The sequence below is a fragment of the Salminus brasiliensis genome, chromosome 13 (genome assembly GCF_030463535.1).
Source record: "Salminus brasiliensis chromosome 13, fSalBra1.hap2, whole genome shotgun sequence".
Taxonomy (NCBI): Eukaryota; Metazoa; Chordata; class Actinopteri; order Characiformes; family Bryconidae; genus Salminus; species Salminus brasiliensis.
In genome coordinates, this window is record NC_132890.1 from 17,080,511 (window position 1) to 17,097,607 (window position 17,097).

Here is a 17,097-nt window from a genome sequence, read left to right on the forward strand (position 1 = left end):
TTCACAAGGGGATATCCCCAAGCTTCATGCATGAGATGAGAGATGGCGCACTTTAATCCTGCTTTACAGTGCAACTCTCTTGTGGCCTGGAGCAGTATCGCCCACTTCTTCCCATTTTGTGCACACACACACACACACACACACACACACACACACACATAGTTAAAGACTGTGTGACACCTGAGGAAGGAGAGTGTAATGCAGGAGCACAAAACCTTTTTGGATGAAAAGGTCCATAGGCATGCTATGCATTTTGTCATTTCGTGAACCTTAATCGATATTCTAATTAACTGCAGCTACTGGAAAGGTCAAAGGTTAGAATTGTCATCATGTCGTAAATTCTGCCCAATTAGGTAGCTCCTCTCTGCTTGGGTAATATCCGCTGGGACTTGAAAAAGGGAGACCATTTCTTGTCTCGAATACCTGCTGGGCTTTCCTTCTCCTAATCTCCCATGATTAGCCTTTGCCACTTGGACCAGGTCATTAATCCCGTCCCCCCTCTTACATTGACTGACAATAATCTCTGCTCACTGGGCAGGGCAAGCTGGCTCCATTCGTCACTCTGTCACCCGGTGGTTCTCACAAGGGAGAGGACAAGGACCATTTATCTAGTGAATGTACTGGAGAAACTGCAGGGCTGGCAGAAATAGGAGGAAAAACAGGTTCACAATAGGATGTGGTAGATGTAGTGTGCTCTGGGTTGCTCTCGATTTGGGTCGCATATACTTCATTTGTATGTTTGCATTATGCAAGAATTGTGATTATTATTTTTTGCTCCTTTTTTGCTCCTGAGCCCCCCCTACAGTTGGGAAGTGGAATTCCTGCACACACTTTGCACATGCATTTCTGGACAAGCTGAGAGATACATATTGTTGACAGTAAAAGAAGCACGTGGGCTGATGCGGTACAATATTACTACAGGATTTGACACCATTATGATTAAGTTCTTACAAGCATTTTTCCGATCGCTTCACCAAAGTTATAACATAGTGCAGTTATCAGTGTGCTCAAATAGCAATGCTAATCTCCTTACTACAAGTCAGTAGAGCATTAGAATGATGTTGCTTTATAACAGCTTCCGGACTGCATTTGGACAGACTGGTGCCAAAAGCCTCCTGATGGGGTCAGTATAGCATAGAACAGTGGTTGCTCAGGGGCTCCTATGATGCTCAGGTGCTTGCACACTCGGTTTTGTGATTAAACCTCTTTAAAGATAGTCAGTAAGATCCACAACTGGGCTTTCCGATGTCTCTTTCTCCTTCTCTCTCTCTCCCCTTCGCGTTCTCTCTCCCCGTGTGCCACCTGCAGCCACAGAGGAGAGGCAGCTTTTCTGATGAATAAATTTGTATATTTTACAGCGCACCCCTCCACAGCAGCGTGGATCCTCTAGAGGCCTCTTTTTCTTCCCGTGCCTCCCAAGTTCGCCCCGCACCCTGTGGAGTCATTAGTCTCCTTGCCGTATTGAATCTTTAATCATCTGTGTGCCGGCGAGATAAAAGATGGGTGGGGATGCAAGGAGGGGGTTCATTGCGCTGCGAAATTTGAGTTCACCCGTTCCTCACTTTTTCTATGCTTTGAAGTGAGCACACCACTGTTTGTAGTTGAACTGCAGCGTACCCCACTTGGTTTGTCTCGGCAGGCATTGGAGTCCAGCCTGCAGGCCGGTACAGTCACTGCTCAGAGTGGTGGGTTCCCAAAGGTGAACCGCTGGCTTGTGTGGGCTTGCAGGTTTTTTTTTCTACCGCTGCTCCCTTGGTGAAGGTGATTTATCCACAGACAGACATCAGCAGCGTCTCACCAAAAGCAGCAGTGGCAGCGGCTGTCGCACTCCTCTGCCCAGATACAGGGTATTGTAGGCAACTCTAACAGTTGTTGCTTGGAAGAGTGGAAATGTTGGAGCGCAGCAGGTCCGAGAACAGCCCACCGTCTCGTTAAGCTCAGCGGCCCTGGTAACAATCATGCTCATGTACAATAGCGGACTTAAAAAAAGATATAGGGACTGATGCAATAGCTCTGGCTATGGGGATCAGCCACACCAGATGCTAAAGATTTATTCCGGACAAAAGTAGCTTGGGACGCTATTAGTGTAGGTATGCACTGGTGACCTCTCTGACCCAGCACCGAGCATCACAGAGTTTTGTGCAGTTTGACTTAAACTTTTTTTGTTGTTTTTTTGATTTCGGGAATGTTTTTTTGTTGACATGGACAATAAAGGGAGTCTTCAATAGTTCTATTTAGCTTTTATTTTAGTAAAATTAATGTAGTAAAATAATATATTGATGTAGTTTCGTAGTAGTCAACAGTCTACTATGTCTACTACAACAGTCATGGTCAACAGTCAACAGTCCGGGAATTTCCCCACTGCGGGACTAATAAAGGACTATCTTATCTTATCTTATCTTATAACAGTGTAACTATTGGTGATGTATTTTCTATTACACATACAGTTACAAAAATGTATCTCAAAAGTTGTAACAGGAAAGGCAGCAATTCAGGTAAATACAACTACCCTCACCTTATTAAACATGTATAATCAAATAGGTGAGAACATGCTGATATAGCTACTGAGCTAATGACGCTCAAACACATGTATTCACACTGATCTAGTACTGTAATATAATTCCAACCTACCTGCTGGTGACTGTACAGGACCATACTAAAGCACATATATAACTGACTGCGGGGTTAGTGTGGAGGCTAGTATGAAAAATAAGCCTCCTTAACAAAATAATGACAGAAGACTGGATCCCCCACATACAGTCAAGTATTTGCAGTGACAATTTCTGTTTGTTATAGTGCATCTGTGTACCACTGTATACAGTGTGTACCACGGCTGGAGAACTTGCAGTGACTAGTATGTTCTCTGTAGTATGAACTCTGCTCCAGAGGCTTTGTTTGTGCCTTTTTAATGTGCATTTTTTCCCCTCATTGTACATGTGCTGAGAACTGTGGGTAACCGAGGGCCAGGAAGGATACATCACTTGCACCCCCGGAATTGCTCCAAACAGGCTGCATTTCTAGGCTGTACGTGAAGGGTCCATCACTTTGGAACAGCCTTTTTTCTCAGCGGCCGAGAAATGCAGCCTACCTCGGCTGCAGCCTGGGCTTTGGAAAGCAGCTAGTGTTTGTTTCTACATTCCTTGTGTGGATTTTCCACTTCAAGCACTGTTGTAAACATGGTGTACTCACAAGCTGCAGCTAGTTTCATAAACTGCAGCAACTCTGATGAGATCTTCAGAGCATGTTAGTGGCAAATTTTTACCACGTTAGAGAATGTTAGAGAATATACATGATTAAAAGCCCAGTGAAGTTACGGAGTACTCTATGTACCACATGACTTAGGTAGCACCAGTAGCAGGTCTCTACTTGACATGGCAAAACGCTTGTATACTCTTGCACCATGCCAAAATGCTTGCGTTGTCTTAACGGCACATATTTACTGGTGTTATCATGCTGCTGGCATTCAAAACACACATCTACACATGCACACACTAGCAACGCCCCTGTGCCGTTACAGGTCAGTGAGACACAATGATAAGGTGTGCCCAGGCAGAATATATGCCAGCAGAACAATAGGCATGCAGCAGGCCATGCTGTGTACATACTCACACTGCTCACAATAGGAGGCGTAAAGTCAAGAGCTGGGAAAAAGAAAGGGAATTCCCAGCATGCTGAAGCAAATCTGGAGCTGCTGATTTTGAATGTGTTGTGGCAGAGAGTATAAAAATGTGCAGCCTCATATATACAGTTTTTGCACACATTCAAACTTTCCCGTTTTGAAATTAGATACTTTGCATGCTTCAAGAGTACAGAGCTTGTTCATGTTCCAGTATTTAAGGCTTCACTATTTTTATTAGTCGTTATCACTGCCGCTAATGCAGTGCCAGTGGCAGCTGACAGTAACAGCAGGAGAGGAATCGCCATCTCATCTTGTGTCAGAGAGTGAAGATAATTCTGCCCTTTTGGACTGGGTGGCATTACTAGGGATTGAACTCACCATTTTGCTTAGACAGCTGTGCCACCCATCCCCAATGGTGACAAATCCAGGTTCAAAAAGTAAAATTACACCCCAGATTTTAGTTTAGTAACTGCCTGGAATGCTCTGCTGCATCCATAGTAAATTATTGCATTAGCTGTTTGCAATAAACCAATTAAACATGAACATGTTTGAACACAACTATTGCAACAAGTGATTATTCCACATTCCACATTCATCACTCCAAAATCCTCCATGCTTCTTCTGAAACCAAGCTTTGGTGGACTTAAGGTGTTGTATGCTTGGGATCATTGTCCTTTTGCAAGGTCTAATGATGCCCAAGCTTCAGCTTTCTTACAGAGGGCATTATGTTTTCTCCTAGGATTTTCTGATACCTGCTTGAATCTTTTGTGCCCTCCACATGCTGCAGGTTTCCAGTGCCAGAGGAACTAGCCCCAGAGCAACACAAGCCACATGCTTCACTGTAGGGTTCTTTTATTGTGAATACTTCATTCTTACTCCTTACTCCTGGACATAACACTGATCCATAGGCCTAAAAATGTCCCATTCTCTTTAATTGCTCAACAGAACATAATCTCAAAACTTCTGTTATTTATATGGTCTTGAGCAAATTGGAACAGAGACCTTCAGCGCTTAGCTTTGCCCTACTGTGCAAACTGAAACCTTAGTGCCTGCAGTGCTTGCCGGTCTTTTGGAGTCACTCAAGGCTTTATGACCACCTGTCTCCTCAGGAATCATGTGGTAGCTGGTGATAGCTTCTTCTTTTTGCCACATCCAGGTAGAGTAGCCAGTGTTTCTTTAGCTTTGAGCTTGCAAATTGTGCTTAAAACTGTATGTCTAGGAACATTCAGTGCTTTGCTGAATGATCTTTTTGTACTTTTTCCCTTGTCTGTGCAAGGCAATGATCTATTCTCTGAACATTTTGGATAACTCTCTTGACTTGCCATATTTCCAACATGTAATAAAACATCACAGTCAAGAACCCCCCTAGCCAGTCCAGGTAACTGATGGGTTTTATCTCAAACACATCTGATGCAACCAATGAAGCCCTTAATTTGCCATTGTGTTCTCTTCAGAGGGATTCTATTCAGGGGATTGAACCACTTGTTATGTTTGTTGTGTTGAGCCGTTTAAATTGTTCTTGTTTGTTTGGTTTACAGCAAAAGTTTTAATTCAATTTAGCAATAAAAAGTCAATTTAGCAATAAGCTACAGATACACTGATCAGATACTAGAAACTACAAATAGTTTGTTTACCACAAAAAGTATTCACCCCTTGGATGTTTTCTCCTTTTATTGCTTTTATAAATGTAATGATAACTTTTTGACAAGAATTTACAAAAAATAATGTCAATTATATAAAAATGCATAATGTAAAATAAGTGATTTCAATGATATTTACCCCCTTTAAAGTGACTGACCTAATTCAACAGATGTACAGGCAATTAGTGCGAGTAGTTGCACAATTAGAGATCGCCTGAGTGGAGTGAATGTATCTCTATTGATTGTAGTAAAGGATACTTGTCTGGAAGGTCCAGTCTCTCGTCGTTCAGTATTCCTGGCTACAAATACAAATAAAGACAAAAGAACACCCCACGCAACTTTGAGTCAAATCCATTATTAAGAAATGGAAGAAATATGGCAGTTCTTACAAGCTGAGTGACTGTGCAAGAAGGAGACTAGGAAGGGAGGCCACCAAGACATATGTCCCTACTCTGAAGAAGTTTCAAACTTCAGCAGCTGAGATGGGAGAGAATCTGCATACAACAACTATTGCCTGGATTCTTCACCAGTCAAAGCTTTATGAAAGAGAGAATTACATCTCGGCAAAAGTTCACATGTGGGAGACTTCAAGCTCAACTGGAGGAATGTTTTTTGGTCTGATGAGACCAAAATTGAGCCTAGCACGGTGCTGGCATCAGCATCAAGAGTTGTCCTGGTGGTCTCCTTCTTGCATGGTCACTCAGTTTGTGGGGATCCAGGCAGGTTTACACATGTGCCATATTCCTTCCATTTGACATGATACATTAAACTGAATTTCAGTTTTTTTTCAGTGACATGGACATTTTATTGTATCCATGCCCTGACTAATATTCTTCAATGCCCTTTTCTCAGAGTATGGAGTGTTCTTTTGTCTTCATGCTGTATCTGTAGGAATACACATTCACTGCACTCAGGTGATCTACGGTTCAGTAATTGCAAGACTACTAGGAGCAGGTCAGTAACTTTAAAGGGGGTGAATATGTATGCAGTAACTTAGTTTACATTATAGATTTATACGATTTATAGATTTATAACTGACATTACTGTCATTACTTTTTTTGTAAATTATTGTTATAAATATTGGCCATGATTCCATTTATAAAAGGAAGTGAATACTTTTTTAGGCACTGTATGAGAGAAGACTTTCTGATGAAGAGTTGTTCTTAAACATACAGTGTTATTGTGAAGGAAAGAAAAAAACTTTTACATGGTTAAATGTTTTTACATGTCTCTGACCAAAGGAAAATACTAATTATAAGACTATATTATTTTTGTTATGCAACATTTCAGTACATATCCTCTACATATCCGCACAGTTACTTTTTATTTACTGGATTCAACATATTGGGGCAAACGATTATGCTACATATGGCTCACATGTTACATCTTATTTTTATTATGTTAAATTCAGCAAATAAATAGAAACTGTATTTTAACAATTTAATGCAAATTAAATAATTTACAGCAAACTTGACTGGTCAAGTTTGTCTAATGTTTCTTTTAATGTTAAAAATTTTAATTCTTAATGTTAATTCGCAACAGGGCAACATTATTTCCCTCTTGGCTCTCTGTATATATAACCCATCACACTTCATTGTTATGTGTTAGACATCCCGTCATCTAGCTTACATTATTTAGCCAAACTCCTCTCTTTAGCAACGCTAAAAAATCTTTTTGTGGAGGGGAGAAAAAAAAACAAGAAATGCAGAGAGTAAGGAGCTTTGTTATGGAATTCAAAGCTGCGTTTGTGGTAAATATAACCTAGTATGTTCAGCTCAATATCAATTCTTTTATAATGTAAAATTGAATCACATCAAGGCGTGACATTCCCTGTAGCTAGAGGTTATTGTGTTTGCGGCCGTGGAGACCCGGCCCTGTCTCTGGCTGGTCTGTGTGTCAATCCTGTTTCTCTTCAGCATGTACAATCCCTCTTTCCTTACAGAGAGAGAATGAGAGAAAGAGAGAGAGAGAGAGAGAGAGAGAGCATGATATGCATTCTCACTTCTTGCTTTAGCCATGGCATTCCCACTTTTAACCAGAAATTTAAGTCCTTTTCATCTACACTACCACATTCACACTGATCCAAAATCTGTTTAGGGATGCCTGGAGTCAGACGGGGAGGGAGGCGCTTTATAAAGAACTGGAGTGTGATACGGCGTGCATGTATGAATTAAGCAGTCATCAAAGAATGGGCGATTTGTTAAAGCTTCTCTGTGTGTGCATGTGTGTGTGTGTGTTTTTATGTGCTCCTGCATGCATTTCTACATACACTCCTAAATCTCAGTAGCAATGGGCCCATTCCTGCTTGGGACAGCAGCGTGCCAAAACGATGCCGGCGGTTTAGTTAAGTCCCTATTTGCCCTCTCTGATAGGCCTAATTTAGCTTCCGAGTTCGATATAGCGCTGCAAATATTTACTCGCGCGCACATTAAACGTGTTTGCTCGGGACACTTTGGCAAACAAACCGCAACGGTATATTAAACGCAATATATGTTCAACAGCGCCTGCAATTATGCACTTCACATAACCGACCCTCCGCAGTGAAAGAGCGTCTTTGTGCCGCAGAGCCTTGTTTGCACAGATTGTTGTTCTTCCGTCCGCGCCGCTCTGATCATGCTAATTTACATTCAGACTGTTCATGTGTTCACTCAAGTGCTCATGTAGAGGTAGTATCTACATTTTCCGGGAATGCTGGTTTAGATTATGAACCCACCAGAGCAGTAGGCCGTAAGACTAGGGTTGCCACCTCAGCCCTGTAAAATTCCTGGACACCCGATCACTGCTGGACTTTTACTAAATTGTTTGGATGAGTAGCTAGATGCTCATGATACAGCTTAATGTGGATAGATGTCAGTTCAGCTATTGAACCTAATCTTCTCTGAGTTTTTTTGTACTCCTGTCTAGTGCCTAAATGTGTCACAAATGGTGCAGGGAAATCTGAACCAATCTAACACATTCTTTGCATACTAATGATTTGATTGGATAAAAAGAGTCATCCTTAGCCTAATACAAAATCTTAACATGTAAAAATGTTCAAAATAAAGGTGCTACAAAGGGTTCTTCAAGTGATGCCCTAAATAGCCGTGTTTGTAATAGAGGTGTGCAAGTGTGAAGAACCCTTACACCCTTTACATCAAGGGAAGGTTCTTTAAACCTCTAAACAGTACTACTTTAAACCTTTAAATGGTTCTAGATTAAACCTTCAAACGGTTCTACATGCTGGGTCTGAGACAGCTTCTTCCTATAGGCCATTAGGCAACTCAACAGCCAGTTGCAGACACTGTGTCATAACATTGCCCAAACACACACATCTCACCTTCACCCACTAAAAACACACTCTATACCCTATACGCTATACCCTGCACTATACAACCTTGGACTGTACTAACAGCCCAGTTACACTGCACAGCAATTCACCCCCTCACCATAAGTGCCTGTATGTAAATAGCAATGTGTGACATCTGTATATTAATGCAATAATATCTATAGTATGTGTTCATTTGCATATATTCTTTATTCTACTTTTAATATTTGCTAATTAAATTATGCGTTTTATTGTGAGAGACAAGAGCCTAAGGTTTTTTACTCACCTTTACATTGGTGTTAATGTGACATGACAAATCAGATTTGATTTGACAAATGTACTCATCTCTGTTACTAAAATGGTTCCACAGGGAACCCAAAGTGGTTCTTCTGACATCTTAACCCTCTGTAGCACCTTTTTTTTTTATGAGTGCAGAATTAATTGATAGTGTTTTAATAGCCTATAATGTATACATTGTATTGTTATATGTGTTGAACATGTCTCTGCTATTTATCTGAGATTTTTATTATTATTATCATTATTATCATTATTACTATTATTATTATTATTATTATTGATAATAATAATAATAATAATAATAATAATCTCCTTCTTTACATACTGTGCCAAAACAGCAGGCTGAGACTGGCACATCAAGCACATTGTCAGCCTTTTGCTGTCAAAATAAGCAGTTCTCGGCCACATTATAATTCTTTGACAGAGTCCAGCTTGGTTACTTTAGACATTACAATCACAGAACACAGCATGAACCGACTTTGCTAATGTAACACTTTGCACTCGATACTGAAAACCAACTGTAAGTTAACAACCACTGCTCCCACTGGCTGTCAGCAGAGCAGACAAGAAAAAGTAGCATCTGAAAGTCTGGGAGTGGCTAAGTTTTTTCTAAAAATATAATCTACATTTTATGTGTTATTATTATATTATGTCAGTCTCTATATTTCTTGTTCTCTCTAGTCGCTGGCTTGTGTATACCTGCTTATGAATAAATACGTAACCCACAAGTGTATCATAAGTGAGACACAGCATGCCTTAAATCACCTAAAAATGACCTGTTTTTAACAGAGCAATAAATGACAGGCCTAAACACATCATTCAAAGAAGTGTTATCGGTTTAAATACTCTTTATAGTAGTCTTTGAAAGAACACAAGGAACTAATAAATAACCTAATAAAATAATACATTGAATAAATGAGTTTTTCATAAAGGGATTCCACTGTTGACATAGATGTTCATGGCTTACACATAGCTTCTAAAATCTCCATTAAAAACATTGTTAATAGAATTGAATGCTCTGAAGCAGCTGCATTTGAAACTTTATCGTGTTTAATGTCAAGCGATACTTTTTTATAAAGGTGTTGTTAATGAATGCAAATCTTTCAACTGGGTCTCAGTGGTGCAGGTTTTTTATCACTCGCATGGCATAAGGAGATGCAGCAACCATCTGTGGCCGGGAATCCAAGAGAGCATAACTTCCCTCACTCTCTCTGTGTGGACAGGAAGGCCTGACGGTCTCTTCCTCTCCCTCAGTTATTTGGCATGATGCTAGCTAGTGTGGCCCCTTCAAAACAAGAAACGTCTTTAAGTGAATTCTTAACTAGAATCCTCAGAAGTGCTGAACATGTGTCATGGGCGGCAGAATGTCTGTTTGCATATACTTGCAGACCACAGTACTATCATCTTCTAGCCCGCTGAGGGGCTGTCCCGAGCAGACATGGAGCCTGGCTGAACAGTCACCTGTGTAGATAATGAGCTTCCTGCCATTGTAAGATACTTCCTTCCTGCTTGCATTCAACTTTGCCTGTCATCATGCTAGCCCTCCACGTCCCTTCGTTTATGGGCCCCGGCCCTTGGCCTGCTCTCTCCGCAGCCTGTCAGTGCACAGCCACTCACATTGCCCCCATTGTTCCAGCTGCACCCATGTGGATAGGATGAACGAAAAAGACACAATAGAAGCCGGCTGTGACCATAGAACTTTCAAGGTTCTGAGACTATTTTAGACAAAACTGTGAGAATTCAGTCCCTTCTCTAAAAAGCAGAAGCACGCATTCCCATGTTTGATTGTCATCAAACATTGTCCTTCTCTGTTCAGACTACACTGAGAGCAGCTCAATTGCATGGATACAGTGTAAACAGCCCTGTTCTTGAGACATATTAGACTGTATATAAAAACAAGGGTTCTATATAGTACTGAGAAGGGGTTTTTAACCTTTTTTGCGGCTACATAGAACCAATTTCATTAAATACATTTCTATATAGAACTATCTATCTATGTGGTGTGCTGTATAACATGGTCATAATTGTGTACAATTCTGTAATATCACTTACATGATTCTTTTACTTTCAGTGTCGGTTCTGTATCTCTCTGTTTGTCCAGAAATGCATGTGTAGAGCGGTGTAACTTGCTGAGAACCCTTGAATACCTAAATATATTTTATGAAATCAGTAAATGTTTTTAAATGGTGAGGTAGATTGTGAGAAAAGAGAGAACAATGATGAACTGGCTCCATAAAGGGGAATTGTAGACACTAGTGCATGTTATCATGTCATACACAACAAACACAACTTTCCAGTTGCCAACTATCTCACAGTTCAAATTCTTTTTTTATTACTTATAATTTAATTACTGTGTATTATTTTGTGTATTAACTTTCAGTGGTTAATAAAATTGCAATATGAGAAGAATGACAATAGCATCAACAGCAGTAATATGTTTTATTAACCCCTTACACCATAGATTAGTTATTCAGTTATTGACTGCAATGCAGTAACTATTGTGAATTATGTGGTAATGGTTTAGCATACCATAGAGTCCCGCAAGACTCTATTTTAGGGTTATATGTTTATTATGACAGTAATGGAGTTATGAGAGTGATTAAGTGTATACTTAATACAGGGTCTGAAGGGTCACTTGAATAATATCATCTAAATATAATTATAGTACATACTATTGTTGTGCTGTTTTGCAATTGTCATAGTGGGTAATGCAAAATAATGTGATATAAATTTAATATAAATTTTAACACTTATACTATATATTATTCTATATTAGAATGTAACAAAAAATGTCCATATTGTTTTCCAGGCATGATGCTTTTGTGTTAGTTCAATACTTTCAAGTTTTCATTAAGCTTTTTTTAAAACATTTAAATATACTACAAAAAAAAGAAACTTTACAAGTAAAAAACATCATTCAAATTACAGCTGTGAAAAAGAGTTTCCAAAAAAGTGTTACCTAGAGGAATTCAGAGAATTCTTTGAAATGCCATACTTAAGACAACTCTGTCAGACAGTCTTTCAGCTATCCAGAGAGACTCCTAACAACAAGCAACAAAAAATATAATGCAACAGTGCTTTGGAAGAAAGGCTTAGGAATGGTGCAGATATGGAACATGATATGCTGCAGTGTGTAGGATATGGTACATGAATGTGAAGCCACATAACTGAACGCACATTCTATCATGCACATGATCTTTTGATCCATCCATTCAGGCAAGGCACTGACTTTTTTTCCAGACTGCAAGAGTCTCCACGTTGTGTGACTAATAACCATTATAAACATAATAAAAACAGTGCTTCACTCTTATAGGTAATGCATGCTACTCATTAAAAAGTTGTTAAAAAAAAAAGTCAAGCTCATTTCAAAGTCAAACAGTAGCATGCCTTTTTTTGTGGCCCACACAATGTCAACTCCAAGGACATTTCAGTGATTGCGCTGGAGGAGATCTTAGGCCAGCTTTAACAGCGAGAATACTAGGGGCCCGAATAAGCACGGCATACCCCGCATGAGCCCTGAATGCCAGCCTGGGGCGAAAGCAGTTGGTCAGGCTTATTGGGTTTGGAGCTGAGCGTGCCTTGCACTTCTGCTGGCCCGTGCTGAGCCAGCTGTTTGTCTGAGGGGTGAGTGAATTATTTTAATCCTGTGAAACCAGGAGAACGTTCACTGTAGGAGGAAGGGGCGTGAGGAGAGCCATGCAACATTCTTGCCTTGGACTTGAGGCCCCCGTGAAAGAGTTCCCTATGCCTATGGGCTGTGTGAAATATGACTGTAAAGGTCCACATTGATTGGCTTGAATCATGGCTGATTAACTCGTCAGGCCTAATTTGCTCTCACATCCATTTCCGCACAGAGGCAAATATTGGCAGGTCTTCAGTCACACTGGTGGTCTTCAACAAGGCTGGAGAAAGCTAGCCCTAAGGGAAAACCCTGAGAGGTAGCCTTCCCACTTCTCTCCTACTACATTTGGCCAACTACAAGGCTAATGTAGCTAACAAGCAATGGAAGCTTATAGTAATTGACATTAACAGAGTGTAACTCTGGAGGTGGAAATTTGGGCATGTAGGGTGGGCGATACAAAGTTGGCTTTCGATACAACAAAAATGTTTCAAATTAGCCCAGTGTTCTACAAATATTATTGTTTTCCTCTTTCTGACTTGTCTATTGAGAAAGTAAGGTAATACGTTGGAAGGTACACAGCACAGTGCTGTGTGGGGAAATTAGCTGAAACACCATCCCATGTTTGTAGTATTTTTTCTTTTATTAAACTAGCAGGTAATAGGAAGAAATAGGGAATGAGGGAGTGAGCTGTAATCAAATATAAATAAATATAGACAGCATGTGAACCAAACAAGTTAAGGTACAAATGTAGACCTTGAGTAATAAAATGTGTTCTGATATGTTCTGATATCAGAGGATATTCTAAGTTAGAACTGTTTCACTATTGAATTTGTCCAAATTGTTTTAATGCCTCCAAAAGCTACAGCATGGAAAGATAATATAAAATAATTAGAAATATATTGTGTGAGTGCATGAGGGCATTGAAATAGAAAAAAAAGGTTTTTAGGGTGTTTTGACGCTACATTTTTTCATTTTTCATTTTTCAAAACCTAGAAGAGCTTGCTCTGACAATTTGCTGCGTCTCTGCTCTTCCTGAAATGGGTGTTCTCTGGTAGAGTCAGCTGCAGGTATGGAAGCTATCCACTCCCGGCGTCAGCGTGTGAGATCGAGTGACTAGTTCATTTTGTCACGTGATTGCTTCAACTTATTAGCTAAAACCCTTCTCCTACAAGAATGTGTTGCTGTTTAAATTCGTCTCTGTGTTTGAAAAGCAATAAACGGAAGGAATTTGCCGTACTGTTTAGCAAAAATGTGCCCAGAAAAAGTGACAACTGTCATGCAAAAAAAAATCTCAAAAAGATCAACTTCACTGGAGAAGAAAAATAAAAATATCAGCTTTCAATGGATGTCAGTGTGAAAAGTCATTGACACAATGGTAAGATTCTAATTATGTCAAAATGTGAACAATTTGTTGCAATGGCAACAATGTCAAAACTCAGGGAAGACATGTAGTTTTACTGGTCATTTTAGTTAAATAAATAAAATGGTAATATTTGAATTGTAGACATTGTTTCCCATCTCCCCCACTGTAAAGAAACCCTGAACTGGTACGTTATTCTACAATTAATCACTTTGCATCGAACCACTCTGAGCATTTGGTTTCTGTCTCATCAGTTGGATCCCCCTTTAAGACATGTAGGGGTTGTATTGAGTACTGAATGGCATTTTCAGAGCCTAAAACATTATGTATATTTGATATTTGGCCAAACTAATGCTTTAACTACAGTGTACCTCTATGACTTGTGGGGGAGCAGGGACAGGGTCCTTGGATGCTCATCGAGAGCAAGGTCCAGGTGTAAAGGGTCTTCCGGGGGGACTTTCTAACAGTTTCCTGGCAACACGGGGCTGAGGAGGAGGAAGGGGAAGGCCAAGAGGCTTGCGGAGGAGCTTGTGCGTGATTAATGGCGGAGGTGTGTGTTACAGCGGGCATCCTCCGAGCAGCTACGGATCAGTCATCCTGTAATACAAACCTGACACCTGCCCTCCTCCTCCTTCCCCTCCTCTCTCCTCTGCCCCTCCTGCTCCCGCGGCGCCGCCTTCAAAACCTCAGCTCCTCACTGCCAAGTGCACCGCACCGCCATCGCCCTCATAAATCACCCACTGAAACAAAACATGCTTAATCTGTGACGCGCAGGCTCAACACACAAATTTATTACCTGCACTTGAGACACGGGCGCACAGATCTCTAAGGGCCACTGTTTGTCGAGAGGGAAAAAGAGAGAGAGTTAAAAAAAAAAAAACAGAAATAAAGGACTCAGCTTGAATAAAACTTATCCACATGTGTCTGGGATGGCAGCTGCTGTCGGTTCAGTGCAAGAAACAAAGCATTTACTAGATTGGGTAATTTGAATGGCTTATTACGGCTGAAAATGTGCTCGCCTCTGCGCCACCGCATTGGCAAAGGGAGTTAAGGATTTTTTTTTTGCTCAAGCGCATTTGTAAGACATGAATACCTAAGTCTTTTGCATGGATTAGGCTGGCAGAGAGAGTGATTGGCCCATAGCATGAGTCAAATTGCCTGCTTAAGACTGGGTGTCTTCAATAGCACCGCAGGGGTGTTAAGTGAACAAAAGCTTACCTCTCCATAATCCCAGAACAAGAAAACCAGCAGAAAATGTAAACTAGCTTTATGTGTTTGTATAATTCATATTTTTTTATGAAGTCAGTGCTGCCCATTCAATACCAATCACGTTTCCATGACAGATGCAGCCATACAAGAAGGTACAAAGGAGCATATGGGAGCATATTGGTGAAGCCTTGCTTAGAAATGCTTAGAGCAACAAGAAAAGATATTGTGATTCTTACTACTAAGCAAAATCCAACAACTAATTAATTTTCAGTAATGTTCATATTTCCTAAGGAAATGTGCCCCATGTTTATGATGTTTATGATATACCAATGCCTAGTTAAATGTCAGCTTTGGGAAAACATTCTCAAGGGTATTGTTATTACTACTACTAAGTCTTGGGGCCCAACGTCTAGAACAGGCAAACAATACCAAGGCGGTCCCCTTGCAGTCTTTAAGGCTTCTTGCAGACAAAACCATACACTGATTACAGCAAGGGTGTGAGAGGCAAAGCTAACCATATGAGGATTCCTCCCAGTGGAACTAGGCTCTGTTCTTTTCATACAGTAAACATGACTGGTGGGGAGAGGCCGTTCCAGCGCCAATCATTATCAAACCCCAACGGTGGGGAAAACTCTTCTACAGACTTTTCTCAGGCTGTTCACCACAGCCATGTCTGGTCAGTAAGCTCCTCCACATTAGTGTCACCAGGTCCAAATTACTTGAGCACTTGAGCTGCAAAATGTAAAAATACACCACTATAATGACGGGGAACACATAAGCCACAGGGCAGGGGTGTCAAACATGTGGCTACGTACACTGATGTGAGATAAAGCAAATCATCAAATCTACCTGCATTTCCTGCTCTTTGTCTCTCTATGGCCGGACAAGTACAGAAATTTCACCCTTCATCTGCCTTGGTGTCAATATAGTGCTGCTGCAGTGAAGCCAGTGTTGCTTTCAAAATTCTCTGGGCCTTGACAGGCTGGCAAGGAAAACATTTGCTCCTACTTGTCTTTTATTTGCTCTCGCAACAGCCAGAATGCAACATGACAGCACCTGCTGGATCCTTGTAGCGATAGCGTGTCAGCTGAAGAAGATACAGCGAGGCCTAATTACGAGCCGCGACTGTTTTCAAACGCGCAACATGCCAAAGGCTCGCTCAGAAGTCTGCAGCTGGAGGATAAACTGTGCCGCATGAATCACCTTTGGAAGATCTTGTACGACTTTATTTGTTCCTGACAAACCCTTCCACGAGCTGAGCCTGTCTGTCTGGGTGAGGAGGATGGGAGCCGATGTACCTGCCAGCACGCTTTATTTCACTTTTCATCCACTGTCAGGACAAGCAGATGTCACTGGATTATGTTTTTGCAGATAACTTTGGCAGTTTTCAGTCTTTTTGAATAGAACAATCTTCATGAAATAAAGGTTCTTTTGCATGACTAGCTATTTTTTGCATTTCTGTTTATTATGGTATTACTCCTTTCATTGGTTTACAGATTTGGTAGTTCTGTATGAAACATGAACTGGTGTCTTATTGCTAGGCAGTTGGAGAAGCTGCACATTGCAGAATAGTATCCAACAGCATTGAATCTAATACTTACCTTTAATCTGTGGGACCTGTTCATGTACCCCAGCATGCTTTACAATTTGGTGTACATTGAGGCGACTCCATTAAAAATGATTGTTTTCATGTACAGTATGATGTATGGTGATGTTCAATGACTGTTTTGGCTGTGATCATCCTGTCTACTCAATTAAAAGAGGAAAACCACTAATTGACGGATATAAACAAGACAATCATTCAGTTCATTCAGTGTAATTCAGGCACCTTAGACACCTTTAACCCCTTAGACCTTGCATACAAGTTCTCACTTCACTTCTTCACTCTCAGAACTAAGTTATTCTTATAATTAACATTTTTGTTAATAGGTCCACAGTAGAACTGCCAAATAATTGTTAATGGTTATTTGTAATGTAATGGTTGGCAGTAATGGTTTGCCAAATAATTCACAAAACGTTTCTGCATTACAATTAATAACAGAATAA